Consider the following 14435-nt stretch of genomic DNA (forward strand, 5'->3'; position numbering starts at 1 on the left):
TAACTGCAGTCACCGTCCACAGTGATTTTGGGGCCCAAGAAAATAAAGTTTGGCACCGTTTCCATTGCTTTCCCATCTGTTTGCCATGAAGTAACATGGGAGGACAGTAGACTTCAGGTGATGAAAAAGTGTGTGATGTGTTTGTGTGTGTTTGCGCTAATGGTAATCCACAGACAAGTGATGAAGGTAGGATAGAATTCTAGGTTGGTTTATGAAGTACTATCAGCTTCTTTGGGTTCTAGACATATTGATGTCAGGTGCCCCCTAGAGTGAATTTTCAGTATGGAGTTACAATAATGTTTTATATGATTTATAAATTGGGATGGCTCTTAGCATTAATCGTTCCAGTTTCAACTGCAGTATCGGCCCAACATCTCTTTCCATTAATCTGTTAGCTGATGTGGAGTCACTGGTTTCCAGGGAACACCTCTGGCTTCCAGGCCAAGGAGAAGGATGTAGGCCTGGCCCTTTGAATTCTGGGAAGCATTCTCAAGAGCTTCTGTACATATCACAGGAGCTGGGGTCTTGTTCAGGAGAGAGACCTGACTTTCTCTTCATCTATATCTTGGGGTCACTAAGTCATACTTAGTTCACATGAAAAGAAACTAACCGAGTATGTGTCTGGCTGGATTTCTTCCTCCAAATCTTCTTTTCTTTTTTTGGCCTTCTCTCTTCTTTTTCTTCCCTTTGTTTCTTTTATTTTTTTCCCACTGTATTTACTTCTAAAAAGAATGGGATTGTTTAGGAAGGTAGATACAACAAGCAAGGTAAAAACATAAGAAATAACAGAGGGACAAGAAGGAAAAAAGTAAAAGTGTAGGATGGCACTCCCCTGTTGGTCCAGTGGTTGAGATTTCCACTGTAGGGGATGCAGGTTCAGTCCCTGGTCTGTGAGCTAATATCCCACATGCCTCATGGCCAAAAAGCCAAAACATAAAACAGAAGCAATATTGTGACAAATTTGAAAAAGACTTAAAAAATGGTCCACATAAAAAAATCTTTAAAAAAGTAAAGTGTAAGAAAAAGATCAACCTTGAATATTCATTGGAAGGACTGATGTGGAAGCTGAAGTTCGAATACTTTGGCCACCTGATGCGAAGAGCCTACTCATTGGAAAAAGACCCTGTTGCTGGGAAAGAATGAAGGCAGGAGGAGAAGGGGGTGACAGAGGATGAGATTGTTGGATGGCATCAATGGACATGAGTTTGAGCAAACAGTGAAGGACAGGAAGCCTGGCGTGCTGCAGTCCATGGGGTCACAAAGAGGTGGACATGATTGAACGACTGAACAAGTGTAAAATGAATGTTCAAATTCAGAAAGAAGTTCTGATAACTTGGTTAGAAGTTCAATTGACTCTAAACTCACTAATGACCCATGTAAAGAAGAAGAGAAGATGATTTAAATGATTCTTACTATCTAAGAGATAAAAACAAGTAGATTATTTAGGACATGCATTACCAGTTCCGGCTCTGTGATTTTTTTTTTTTTTAAAAGTTCATTCTTCTTTTTATTTATTTATTTATTTATTTATTTATTTATTTATTTATTTTTCCATTTATTTTTATTAGTTGGAGGCTAATTACTTTACATCATTACAGTAGTTTTTGTCATACATTGAAATGAATTAGCCATGGATTTACATGTATTCCCCATCCCAGTCTCCCCTCCCACCTCCCTCTCCACCCAATCCCTCTGGGTCTTCCCAGTGCACCAGGCCCAAGCACTTGTCTCATGCACCCAACCTGGGCTGGTGATCTGTTGTGATTTAAGAGAACTGTGTCCCATGGATTTTCATGAAGCAATTACTGTGCAATGCAAAGCTAAGCCTTTTCAACAAGTCTTCAGGATCGAGCCAATGTCTCTTGCATCTCCTAAGTTGGCAGGTGGGTTCTTTACCACTAGACCCACTTAGGAAGTTCTGTATGTCTAGTAAGGGTTGGACAATTAGCTTTCACCGTCCCAGGTGGCACTAGTGGTAAAGAACCTGCCCGCCAATGCAGGAGATGTAAGAGACATGGGCTCCATTCCTGGGTTGGGAAGATCCCCTGGAAAAGGAAATGGCAACCCACTTCAGTATTCTTTCCTGGAGAATCCCATAGAGCAGAAGAGCCTGGTGGGCTACAGTCTGTAGGGTCACAAAGAGTCAGACACGACTGAAATGACTTGGCACGCCCATGCACATGGCCTTAGAGCACATGTCAGTCATGAAAGGATATGGCTGAGATCTTGCTGCGAAGACTGAGGAGTTGTCAGGAAGATCCCCTGGAGAAGGAAATGGCAACGCTCTCCAGTATTCTTGACTGAAAAATTCCATGGACAGAAGGGCCAGGCAGGCTACAGTCCATAGGGTTGCAGAGAGTCAGACACAACTGAAGCGACTTAGCAGAATGAGGATGGGGCCTTTGCTCATTCTAGTTAATGATGCTGGTATCCTGTGGAATGGGACAATACACTCTTACCTGCTTAGGAGTTTAACTTACTTTTGCTTGGATGTGAGTCTGTAAAGTTCCCCTGATATATCCAAGCATCCCATAGAAGAGAAATCTGGTATGTGTTTAAGGCCACTAATTTTTCATGCCAGAGAGCAGGGCCACCATCATTTAAGCCTGGAACTTCCCTTCTGTAGTTCCGTGTTTAAATTTCGGAAGTAGTATATGCTCATTGCCAAATATTCAAATAATTCAGATATTTAGTTAGTAAAAATGAAAGTCTTCACCTCCCAGTTCCAAAGAACTCTTCCAGTTATGTACAAAGTAGAAGCACAAATGAAACTATGCTGTTTATATTGTTCTGTAACTTCTTCCTCCCATAGAATATTGTTTCAGTTCTTACAGACAACACTGATGTTAAGAATGTTTAACAACAGGCATACTACTGTGGTTCAGATGGTAAAGAATCTGCCTGCAATGTGGGAGACCCAGGTTTGATCCCTGGGTTGAGAAGACCCCCTGGAGAAGGGAATGGTTACCCATTCCAGTATTCTTGCCTGGAGAATGCCACGGACAGAGGAGCCCAGTGGGCTACAGTCCATGGGGTCACAACAAGTAGGACATGACTGAGAGACTAACACTTCCACACTAACGTAAATTAATTTATAAATTAAAAAGATAGATTTCTATTTAGTGTCTAAAACTAAACTGTAAACACCAAGGGTCCGTAAACTATGGCCTGCTATGAAAACAGGTCCACCACCCGTTTTTGTTATATATTTGCATTATTTAAATAAAAAGTTTTATTCAACACAACACATTCATCCACTAACATATTGTCTATGACTGCTTCTGCACTATGACAGGGAATTGAATAGCTATGACCAAGATTGTACGGCCTGCAAAGAATTCACTATCTGGGGCTTTCCGCGAAAAATTTGCTGAACTCTGAAAAATATTATAGAATTGCTTAACAAAAACAAATCATTAACAGCTGAAAGCCAAGTAGCTTGTCAAATCATTTCAATACTTTCAAAATAATTTATTGGTTTATACATAGATTATGGATTGATTTAAAGATATTTTGTGGACCTGTGATACATATATAGAAAATTATACAAGTCCTCAGAGATTTGAGTAATCACAAATGAAAACATCGACTTAACCACGGCTGAACTCTTACTAGCATCTCGAAGTCCCCCTTCCCCATGGCCTCCTTTGTCATAGATTAATTGCCCATGTAAGTGTGCCTTTAATTCTGGATAAAATTATAATTTTATCCACTGAATAATTTTTGTGTGAGTACCATACTATTTTGATTACTGTTGCACTGCAGTATATTTTAAAATAAGAGAGTGTTTTGTTTTTGTTTTGTTCAAAACAAAAAGAAGTTTTGTTCTTTTTCAACATGGCTTTAGCTATTCAGAATCTTTTGTGTCTCTGAACAAATTTTAAAACCTTTTATTCTAGTTCTATGAAAAATGCCTGTGGTATTTTGATAGAGATTGCACTGGATCTGAAGATTGTCCTGGGTAGTATGGTCATTTTAACAATATCAACTCTTTTTTTTTTTCATTTATTTTTATTAGTTGAAGGCTAATTACTTTACAATATTGTATTGTAGTGGTTTTTGTCATACATTGACATGAATCAGCCATGGATATACATGTATTCCCCATCCCCATCCCCCCTCCCACCTCCCTCTCGACCCGATTCCTCTGGGTCTTCCCAGTGCACCAGGTCCGAGCACTTGTCTCATGTATCCAACCTGGGCTGGTGATCTGTTTCACCCTAGATAATATACATGTTTCAATGCTGTTCTCTTGAAACATCCCACCCTCGTCTTCTCCCACAGAGTCCACAAGTCTGTTCTATACATCTGTGTCTCTTTTTCTGTTTTCCATATAGGGTTATCGTTACCATCTTTCTAAATTCCATATATATGTGTTAGTATACTGTAATGGTCTTTATCTTTCTGGCTTACTTCACTCTGTATAATGGGCTCCAGTTTCATCCATCTCATTAGAACTGATTCAAATGAATTCTTTTTAATGGCTGAGTAATATTCCATGGTGTATATGTACCACAGCTTCCTTATCCATTCGTCTGCTGATGGGCATCTAGGTTGCTTCCATGTCCTGGCTATTATAAACAGTGCTGCGATGAACATTGGGGTGCATGTGTCTCTTTCAGATCTGGTTTCCTCAGTGTGTATGCCCAGAAGTGGAATTGCTGGGTCATATGGCAGTTCTATTTCCAGTTTTTTAAGAAATCTCCACACTGTTTTCCATAGCGGTTGTACTAGTTTGCATTCCCACCAACAGTGTAAGAGGGTTCTCTTTTCTCCACACCGTCTCCACCATTTATTGCTTGTAGACTTTTGGATAGCAGCCATCCTGACTGGCTTGTAATGGTACCTCATTGTGGGTTTGATTTGGATTTCTCTGATAATGAGTGATATTGAGCATCTTTTCATGTGTTTTTTAGCCATCTGTATGTCTTCCTTGGAGAAATGTCTATTTAGTTCTTTGGCCCATTTTTTGATTGGGTCATTTATTTTTCTGGAGTTGAGCTGGAAGAGTTGCTTGTATATTTTTGAGATTAATCCTTTGTCTGTTGCTTTGTTTGCTATTATTTTCTCCCAATCTGAGGGCTGTCTTTTCACCTTGCTTATAGCTTCCTTTGTTGTGCAAAAGCTTTTAAGTTTCATTAGGTCCCATTTGTTTATTTTTGCTTTCGTTTCTAAAATTCTGGGATGTGGGTCATAGAGGGTCCTGCTGTGATTTATGTCAGAGAGTGTTTTGCCTATGCTCTCCTCTAGGAGTTTGATAGTTTCTGGTCTTACATTTAGATCTTTAATCCATTTTGAGTTTATTTTTGTATGGTGTTAGAAAGTGTTCTAGTTTCATTCTTTTACAGGTGGTTGACCAGTTTTCCCAGCACCACTTGTTAAAGAGGTTGTCTTTTTTCCATCCAATATCAATTCTTGCAATCCATATGCATGGTACATCTTCCTATTTATTTATGTTGTCTTCAGTTTCTTTCATAAGTGGTTTACAGTTTTAAGAGTATATGTCTCTTAACAATTTGATTTGATTTATTCTAGATATTCTTTTTGATACAATTGTAAATAGGATTGTTTTCTTAATTTCTCTTTCTGATACTTCATTTTTAGTGTATGAAAATGTAACAAATTTCTGTACATAATGTTGTATTTTGCAACTTTAATGAATTCATTTATTAATTCTAATAGTTTTTGGATAGTATCTTTAGGATTTTCTATATATACCATCATGTCATCTGCAAACTTTTCCCTTTCTAATCTGGGTTCTTTTTTTTTTTTCTTTCTCTTCTGACTGCTGTGGCTAAGACTTTCAATATTATGCTGACTAAAAGTGGCAAGAGTGGGCATCCTTGTCTTGTTCCTGATCTTGAAGGAAATGACTTCAGCTTTTCTTTATCGAGTATTATATTGGCTGTGGGTTTGCTCTGTATGGCCTTTACTATGTTGAGGTATGTTCTCCTAATACTGACTTACCTGAGATTTATTTTTTTAATTTATTTTATTTTTGGCTATGCTAGATCTTCATGGCTTCCCTGGGCTTTTCTCTAGTTTACTCTCGTTACGGTGCATGCATAGGCTTCTCATTGCCGTCATTTCTCTTGTTGTGGAACATGGGCTGTAGGTCATGCGGGCTTCAGGAACAGGGTCTCAGTGATTTCAGCTCCCAGGCTCTAGAGTGCAGGTTCAATAGTTGTGGCACATGGCATGTGGGATCTTCCTGAATCAGGGATTGAACTCATTTCTCCTGCATTGGCAGGTGGATTCTTTACCACTGAGCTGCCAAAGGAACCTTAGAGTTTTTTAAAATTAAAAACAGATGTGGAAATTTGTTGATAGTTTTTAATACATCTATTGAGATGATTGCAAGGTTTTTATTCTTTATTTTGTTAATGTGATGAGTCAGTTTAACAAATCTGTGGGTATTAAGCCATCCTTGCATCCCTGGGATGATTGCTACTTGTCTGTGTGACTGTGACTCACTTATTTGATGGCTGTGGACCCACTGGAGGGTGGGATAGCCTTCTTGCACAGTTGAGGTAGCCCAGGGGCTAGGGGCTGGTGGCTGCCTGCTGGTGGATGGGGCGGGGTTTCTGTGAAGCTGTCTGCCTGACCTGGATTGGGGTGGGGCAGGGTGGAGCTTGGGACTGGTCTGGCCTTTACTGTGTGCAGCCAAGTCCTGGGCACTAATAGTAGGAGAATTCCAAACTGGCATTGGCCAGTAGTGCAGGCATTATTGTAGAACAAGCTCAGAAATGGCTGCCACTATCATCTCCATCCCTAAGGGGAGTCCCAGTTGTCCCTTGCCCCTCTAGAAGTCACTCCAAGATCAATGTGGGTCTGAACCAGGCCACTTTCAAACTACTTCCTTTGTACTGGGTTTGCATCCTATGAGATCTTGTAGATGCTCATTAAGAGTAGAATCTTTCTTTTTAATATTAATAGCAGTCTAGTTCTTCTAAATGTAGTCCTGCTGGTTTTCAAAGCTGCATATTCTAGGAGCCCGGCTTCCTAGTGCAGGATCTCCTGCTGGGCAGCCTGCTGTGAAGCTCAGACACTTTGCTCTTGGGGAATGATTTCTACAACTGTGGTATTCCTCTAATTTGCAGATTGCTGACGTGGGTGGCGCTAGTGGTAAAGAACCCATCTGCCAATGCAAGAGACATAAGAGATGCCAGTTCAATCCCTGGGCTGGGAAGATCCCCTGGAGGAGGACTTGGCAACCTACCCCAGTATTATTGCCTGGAGAATCCCATGGACAGAGGAGCCTGGAGGGCTACAGTCCATAGGGTTGCACAGAGTCGGACACGACTGAAGCGACTTAGCATGCACCCATGCACGACCTGGCTGTATGGGTCCTAACTGCCCTGCGTCTCCACCCTTTGTACCTGTCTCATTGTGGTTCCTCCTTTATGTCTTTAGTTGTGATAAATCTTTTCTGCTAGTCTTCAGGTCATTCTCATAGATATTTACTCTGTGGGCTCAATTGCTGGTTCAGTTCAGTTCAGTTCAGTCTCTCAGTCGTGTCCGACTCTTTGTGACCCCATGAATCGCAGCATGCCAGGCCTCCCTGTCCATCACCAACTCTCAGAGTTTACTCAAACTCATGTCCATCTAGTCGGTGATGCCATCCAGTCATCTCACATTCTGTCGTCCCCTTCTCCTCCTGTCTCTAATCCCTCCCAGCATCAGGGTCTTTTCCAATGAGTCAACTCTTCGCATGAGGTGGCCAAAGTTTTGGAGTTTCAACTTCAGCATCAGTCCTTCCAATGAACACCCAGGACTGATCCCCTTTATGATAGACTGGTTGGATCTCCTTGCAGTCCAAGGGACTCTCAAGAGTCTTCTCCAACACCACAGTTCAAAAGCATCAATTTTTCAGCACTCAGCTTTCTTCACAGTCCAACTCTCACATCCACACATGACCACTGGAAAAACCATAGCCTTGACCAGATGGACCTTTGTTGGCAAAGTAATGTGTCTGCTTTTTAATATGCTATCTAGGTTGGTCATAACTTTCCTTCCAAGGAGTAAGCGTCTTTTAATTTTACAGCTGCGATCACCATCTGCAGTGATTTTGGAGCCCCCAAAATAAAGTATGAGACTGTTTCCACTGTTTCCCCATAAGTGGTGTCCAATTCTTTGCAACCCCACTGACTGTAGCATGCCAGGCTCCTCTGTCCATGGGATTTCCCAGGCAAGAATACTTGAGTGGGCTGCCATTTCCTCCTCCAGGTTTTTTCCCAGACTCAGGAATCAAGCCCATGTCTCTTGCATCTCCTGCATCTGTAGTAGGATTATTTACCACTGTGCTACCTGGGAGCCGGTTTCCTCCGGAAGTAGCTGTAATTTTAGTGTGTTCACGGGAGGAGGTGCGTTCAGGGCTTGCCTCCTCTGCCACTTTGGCTGCCTCTCCGGAACCATTTCATACCTGTGTTTCCATTTTCATTTATTTTTATAATTTAGTCTAAAATTCTTTACTATGCTGTGTAGCTGTGGCAGAGAGAACAAATCACTTGCACATACATATAATATATATTGGTTGCTATAACAAGGCCAATTTTTAAAACTTTCCTAGAAAAATATCATTTGCTCATGTATCTTTTATTTCTCATAACTGGTATAATTTCTAAAAGTCATGGCTCGGTAAACTCTAGGTTGCTTCTGGTCTTTAGGCATGATTATATTTCATCCACCAAAGAACAAGTTTTATATTCATTCAGGGTCTAGGTATCATTTTGGAGCATTGCCCATCTGTACCCCATGGGGATATCCCAAAGTTCCTCTATAACCTGTTCAAACTCTACCAATTGTACTGTAAAGAGTCAATCACACTTTTGAACACTGTGACCCTGATGAAGATTCAGCAAATGTCAGGCTTGCCAGTAAAATCTTGCCTTGGTTTATCCTGTTCACAGTGTTCCCACAAATAAACCTATTCTTGCCTAAGCCTGTAGCACAACTAACCAGTACTGTTTAAATATATCAGATGCTATTGCTATCACATGGCAGTTGTTCCTTCCTGGCTGAGGGTATGTGTTCTTTCCCATGGTTATGAACAAGATACAGACTTAGTTTAGAAAATGCATGGTCTATTCAAATATTGCTTCATCATATTTCTGAGTCAGTTGCCAAGTCAGCCAGTTTTCTGGAGAGGACTCCCTCTAGTGACCAACAGGCTATAATGGTGAGTCTCCAGGAAAGTGTTTCTACTTAAGTCAACACACTTAACCAAGTTCCCAACTTCCTAAGTCCCTCTTAGTTCTCTGGGCCAATGTTATATGATCACAAGTGTTGTTGCCATAGTATTCATGGCGTGAAAGTAGTTCAAGTACACTACTTGCACAAAAGGGCTTCCCAGGTGGCACTAGCGGTAAAGAATCTGCTTACCAATACAGGTAGCCATGAGAGACACAGGTTCAATTCCTGGGTTGGGAAGATCCCCTGGAGAAGGGCATGGCAACCCACTCCAGGACTCTTGACTGGAGAATCCCATGGGCAGAGGAGCCTGGAGGGCTACAGTCCATGGGGTCGCAAAGAGTCAGGCACGACTGAAGTGACTTAGCATGCACAATACACAGGTACCAAAATGGTGTTGAGTTCCTTAGAAGATTGTCAGGTGAGCATCTTCACTTAACAAATGTGGTTTAGTTCAGATAACTCAAAGCCTTCCCCAAAATCATTTTTTTTTTTAAGTTCCAGAGTGAAATAATTGATGTGTGACAACTCTGTCATGTCAACTTTCCACTCTTGGACATCACTGTGATCCTTGAATTTCTGCCAGTATAGTCTTCCATCCACAATCGTATCTGGTACAGTTAAAAGAGAAGATTCAATTTGCCGAAGACGGCAACATGTCTCATTCACACTCAGGTATCTGCTTTAACCAGGGTTTCCCTGGTGGCTCAGAGGGTAAAGCGTCTGCCTGCAATGCGGGAGAACTGGCTTTGATCCTTGGGTCAGGAAGGTCCCCTGGAGAAGGAAATGGCAACCCACTCCAGTATTCTTGCCTGGAAAATCCCATGGATGGAGAAGCCTGGTGGGCTACAGTCCATGGGGTTGCAAAAAGTTGGACACGACTGAGAGACTTCACTTTTTCTGATTACAGAAATACAATGTTTGATCCCTGGGTCAGTCAGGACAATTCCTTGGAAATGGAAATGGCAACCCATTCCAGTATTCTTGCCTGGAAAGTCCCATGGACAGAGGAGTCTGGCGGACTACAGTCCCTGAGGTCAAAAAGAGTCCGACACAACTGAGCAACTAAACGAGAACAACAAAGCAGGTCCTCAAGGAAATCACTAATGTCTTCTCTCCAAATTGTATACTTAAGGTCTCAGGAAATTGTTGTAATGTGACCTTGGTCTGATTCTTGTCAGTAGAGAATAAATCCTGGAGCATCTTGTTTTGGCCCTGACTCAGTACCATGCATGAGAGAAACAGCTGAGAATATTACTGTCTTGCTGTGAGATAGTTTCTTATGAAACTACCTTTCCGGCTATTATCTCCCATTATGTGATCTCTTTTCAGCACTCACCGTCCTCCCATTTTTCCCAGTTAGTGTCTGGCAAACCTGATTAAGTTTGTTTCGCATCAATGGCTCAGCTATACTGCCCTCTAGAGGCATTTAGCAGCATGTCTTTTCATATATGGTATTGGCCATTAGAATATCTTTTATTGTAAAATGACTGTTCAAGTTTGTGGCCACCTAAACAAATTGAGTATGTGTTTACTTATGATTCATGTGAGTTCTCTGTATATTCTGGTATGTCTTTAGTCAGGTACATGAGTTGTGAATATATTTTCCATTTTCATTTTCTTATGGTGTCTTTTGATGAAAAAAATTAAATTAATAAATCCAATTTAATAATTCTTTGTGTGGTTAGTCCTTTTTGTTTCTTGATCAAGAAATCTTCACTCATCTAAAGATCACAAATATTTTAAAAACATATTTTTCTGTTTTCATCAAGAAATTTTATAATTTTGTTCCTTGCATTTAGGTCTATGAGCCCCTCTGAATTAATTTTTGTGTGTGGTATAGAGTAAAGGGTCAAGGTTTAACTGTTTCCTGTGTGCACATAAAGTTATTCTATGCCTCCTCTTCTCCACATTAAATGGCACTGGCACTCTGCCAACAATGAAATGATTGCATAGTTAAAGATTTATTTCTGAGTTCTCTATTTTATTATAGTATAGTGAGAGTCACCCAGTAGTGTCTGACTCTTTGCGACCCCATGGACTCTACAATCCATGGAATTCTCCAGGCCAGAATACTGGAGTGGGTAGCCTTTCTCTTTTCCAGGGGATCTTCCCAACCCAGGGATTGAACCCAGGTCTCCCGCATTGCGGGCAGATTCTTTACCAGCTGAGCCACAAGGGAAGCCCAAGAATATTGGAGTAGGTAGCCTATCCCTTCTCTAGCGGATCTTCCCGACTCAGGAATCAAACCGGGGTCTCCTGAGTTGCAGGCGGATCCTTACCAACTGAGCTATCAGGGAAGCCCTGATATTCTCTATTCTGTTACACTGATCTATTTATAGGTTCTTATAAAAATATGCATACAAATTACTTTAATTTGGAGTTGGTTTGGTAATGTGTGTCCTTCAACTTTGTGATTTTTCAAGATTGCCTTGACTGTTCAAGGTCATTTTCATTTCTGTTCAAATTTTAGAATTGACTTGTCTGTTTCCATGGACAATAACCAAGATTCTTTGCCTAGGCTTTGAGTCAATGAGTGAAATCAAGGTCTTCACTCATAAGGTCTAAGTAGAGGCAACATGGCCACGTTGGATGTAGGGTGTAGACTATGCCTAGGTGAGAAGATCATGAAGGATACATTAGAACGGCCTCTTGCTTCTCACCAAAAAACACCCGATGGCAGTACAACAGTGAGATACGTCCTCAAAGTTTCAATAGTTTTGGTACTGAGAACGCTGTATCCCATCAAACGATCATTCAAGTGAAAGAGCCAAATAATGATGTTTTCTAATTGCAACACCTAGAAAGTTTGCCTTCAGCTGAATCTTACAAAGAATGTCTTTCACCATTGCATCGGTCATCTGGTTGATTAGTAGTCTTAAATTCCACAAGCTACAAAGATTTATTTGAACAAATTCAGACATTACCAATGTGAATCAAGAAGTGGAAATTTTCTCCCTCTGTCTCCTCCCCACTCTTACATTCTTACTCCAGTGACTGTACACACATACGTATTCATATAATAGTTATTACTTTTGGCCTATTCTCTGCAGCACGCAGGATCTTCCTTCCCCAGCCAGGGATTAAACCCAAGCTGCCTGCAGTGGAATCGTGGAGTCCCAACCACTGGATTGCTACGGAAGTCCCATGTTCGTATAATTTTTTAAAGCATAATGGATTAATGCTTTTACACTTTGTTCTACATCTTTATATTTTTACTTAATTTCTTTTCAAAGAAGGAATAGAGATCTGTTTGATTCTTTCAATTTGTTGCATATGGTTACATTCTGTGTAAATGATCATAATTACTCTGTTTCCTGTTATTAGGATTTTAGGTTTTTGCCAGTTTTTATCTCTTATACTGAGACTCATTGAAAAAAAGCCTTAATATTGCATATATATTTATGATAATATTTTTATAAGTCAGACTTCTAAGAGTGGGAATTTCTAGAATAAAATATTAAATCACATATTTTTATTCCACAGCTTTATGGATAGATGGAGGGAACAAAGTTTCCAAAATCCCCACTGTGGAATGGATAATTTTCATGTTATCATTGTTGTGTTTGTTCTTTCTGTCCATTAGCATTTTTTATTGTTTGGTAAAAAAAATAATTGGAAAAAAATTCACTGGAAAAGACCCTGATGCTGGGAGATTGAAGGTGGGAGAAGAAGGGGAAGACAGAGGATGAGATGGTTGGATGGCATCACTGACTCAAAGGATATGAGTTTGAGCAGGCTTTGGGAGTTGGTGATGGACAGGGAAGCCTGGTGTATTGCAATCCATGGTGTCACAAAGAGTCAGACATGACTGAGCAACTGAACTGAACTGAAAAATAATAAGAGGGATTTGAAAAGAAATAAAGCCATAGCAATATAATAAAAGAAGGGTAGATAAGAAAAGAATAATAATGAAAATAATTTTTAAGCAAGAAAAATTTTTTTAAAAAGAAAAATAAGGAACTATAAAACTTCTCAGATTGTGGAAATTAGCTAAAAGGTACACCTTCTCCTCTTCTTCCTTCTCTCCATTCTTTCCTCTTTCAAACATTTTCAAGGACATTCAACAGCTATAAATTAAGTAATTATTTTTAGCAATATGCAGAAATGTGAAAGGTTTTTGAGGATAATTCTCAACAAAAGAAAGAAATGTGTTCAGGAAATATCTGTGGGAAAAGACTTAATTTAAGGCAACATTTGGAAGAGAGGAAAGTGATGAATCTTCATATGAGAGAGGAGAAATAGTGGTGAAGAGCATCATGATTGTAGACAGCGGCAGAGCCAATTGATGGACCATCATCAATGGATGTTAAATGTCCACAATAGCCTTGTCTCCCAAGGGTTGAAAATACTAACCCCCAGCAGCTTGGTTGTTTCCCAAGAATCACAGAAACTAGATTCCAGTGGAGCAGATTTCACACGTGTGTTCATCAAGAGGTTGCTGCCTGGAGATGCCTCCTGCCCAGCAGCTTCCTCAGACCCTGATTCAGGTCTTTGTTTCTTAGGCTGTAGATAAAAGAATTGAGCGTGGAGGATAAAATTGTGTGAACAATTTTTGCCATGTGGTCCCTGATGGTGTAGGTGGACACAGGCTGTAAACAGACATAGAAGATGCTTCCGTAAAAGAGTGTTACCATAGTAAGCATTGACAAATGTGGGGGAGCAGGACAATTTTATCAGAGGGCTGAGGTCACAGAGAACATGGTGGATAATACTGGAGTCACAGAAGGTGAGCTGGTTCAACAGAAGTATGTGTAGGAGTGAGTGGAAGTGAGGCAGTGAGCAGGAGAAGGCCACCAGCAGGACACAGCGGCGGCAGCTCATGATGGTGACATAGTGGAAGGGGTCACAGATGGCCACATAGCGGTCAAAGGCCATGACTACACGAAGACAGCTGTCAATGTTGCCCAGGGCATATATAAAATACATCGGGGTCAAACATCCAGCATAGGAGATGGTCTTCTTCTCCAACAGGAAGTAGACTAGCATCTTGGGGACAATGCTTGTTGTATACCAAATGTCAGCGAAAGACAGGACACTGAAGAAGAAATACATGGGGGATGTGCAGTTGGGGGGTCAGAGTGGATGGCCAGGACGATGAGCAGGTTCCCTGTTATGGTGACCAGGTATATGATGAGGAGGAGGATAAAGAGTGGCTTCTGGTCCTCGGGCCGAGAGGAGAGTCCCAGGAGGATGAATTCAGAGACACTGCTGGTTTGGTTGAGTCTTTCCATTGACTTGAATCT

The 14435-nt window shown here is 40.8% G+C and overlaps 1 pseudogene; it reads right to left on the bottom strand.

Moving 5' to 3' along the window:
- Positions 1-13619: 13619 nt before the first annotated feature.
- LOC110146655 (olfactory receptor 1L8-like) lies at positions 13620-14435 on the bottom strand (annotated as a pseudogene).

Source organism: Odocoileus virginianus, chromosome 2 (genome assembly GCF_023699985.2).
Source record: "Odocoileus virginianus isolate 20LAN1187 ecotype Illinois chromosome 2, Ovbor_1.2, whole genome shotgun sequence".
NCBI classification, from domain to species: Eukaryota; Metazoa; Chordata; class Mammalia; order Artiodactyla; family Cervidae; genus Odocoileus; species Odocoileus virginianus.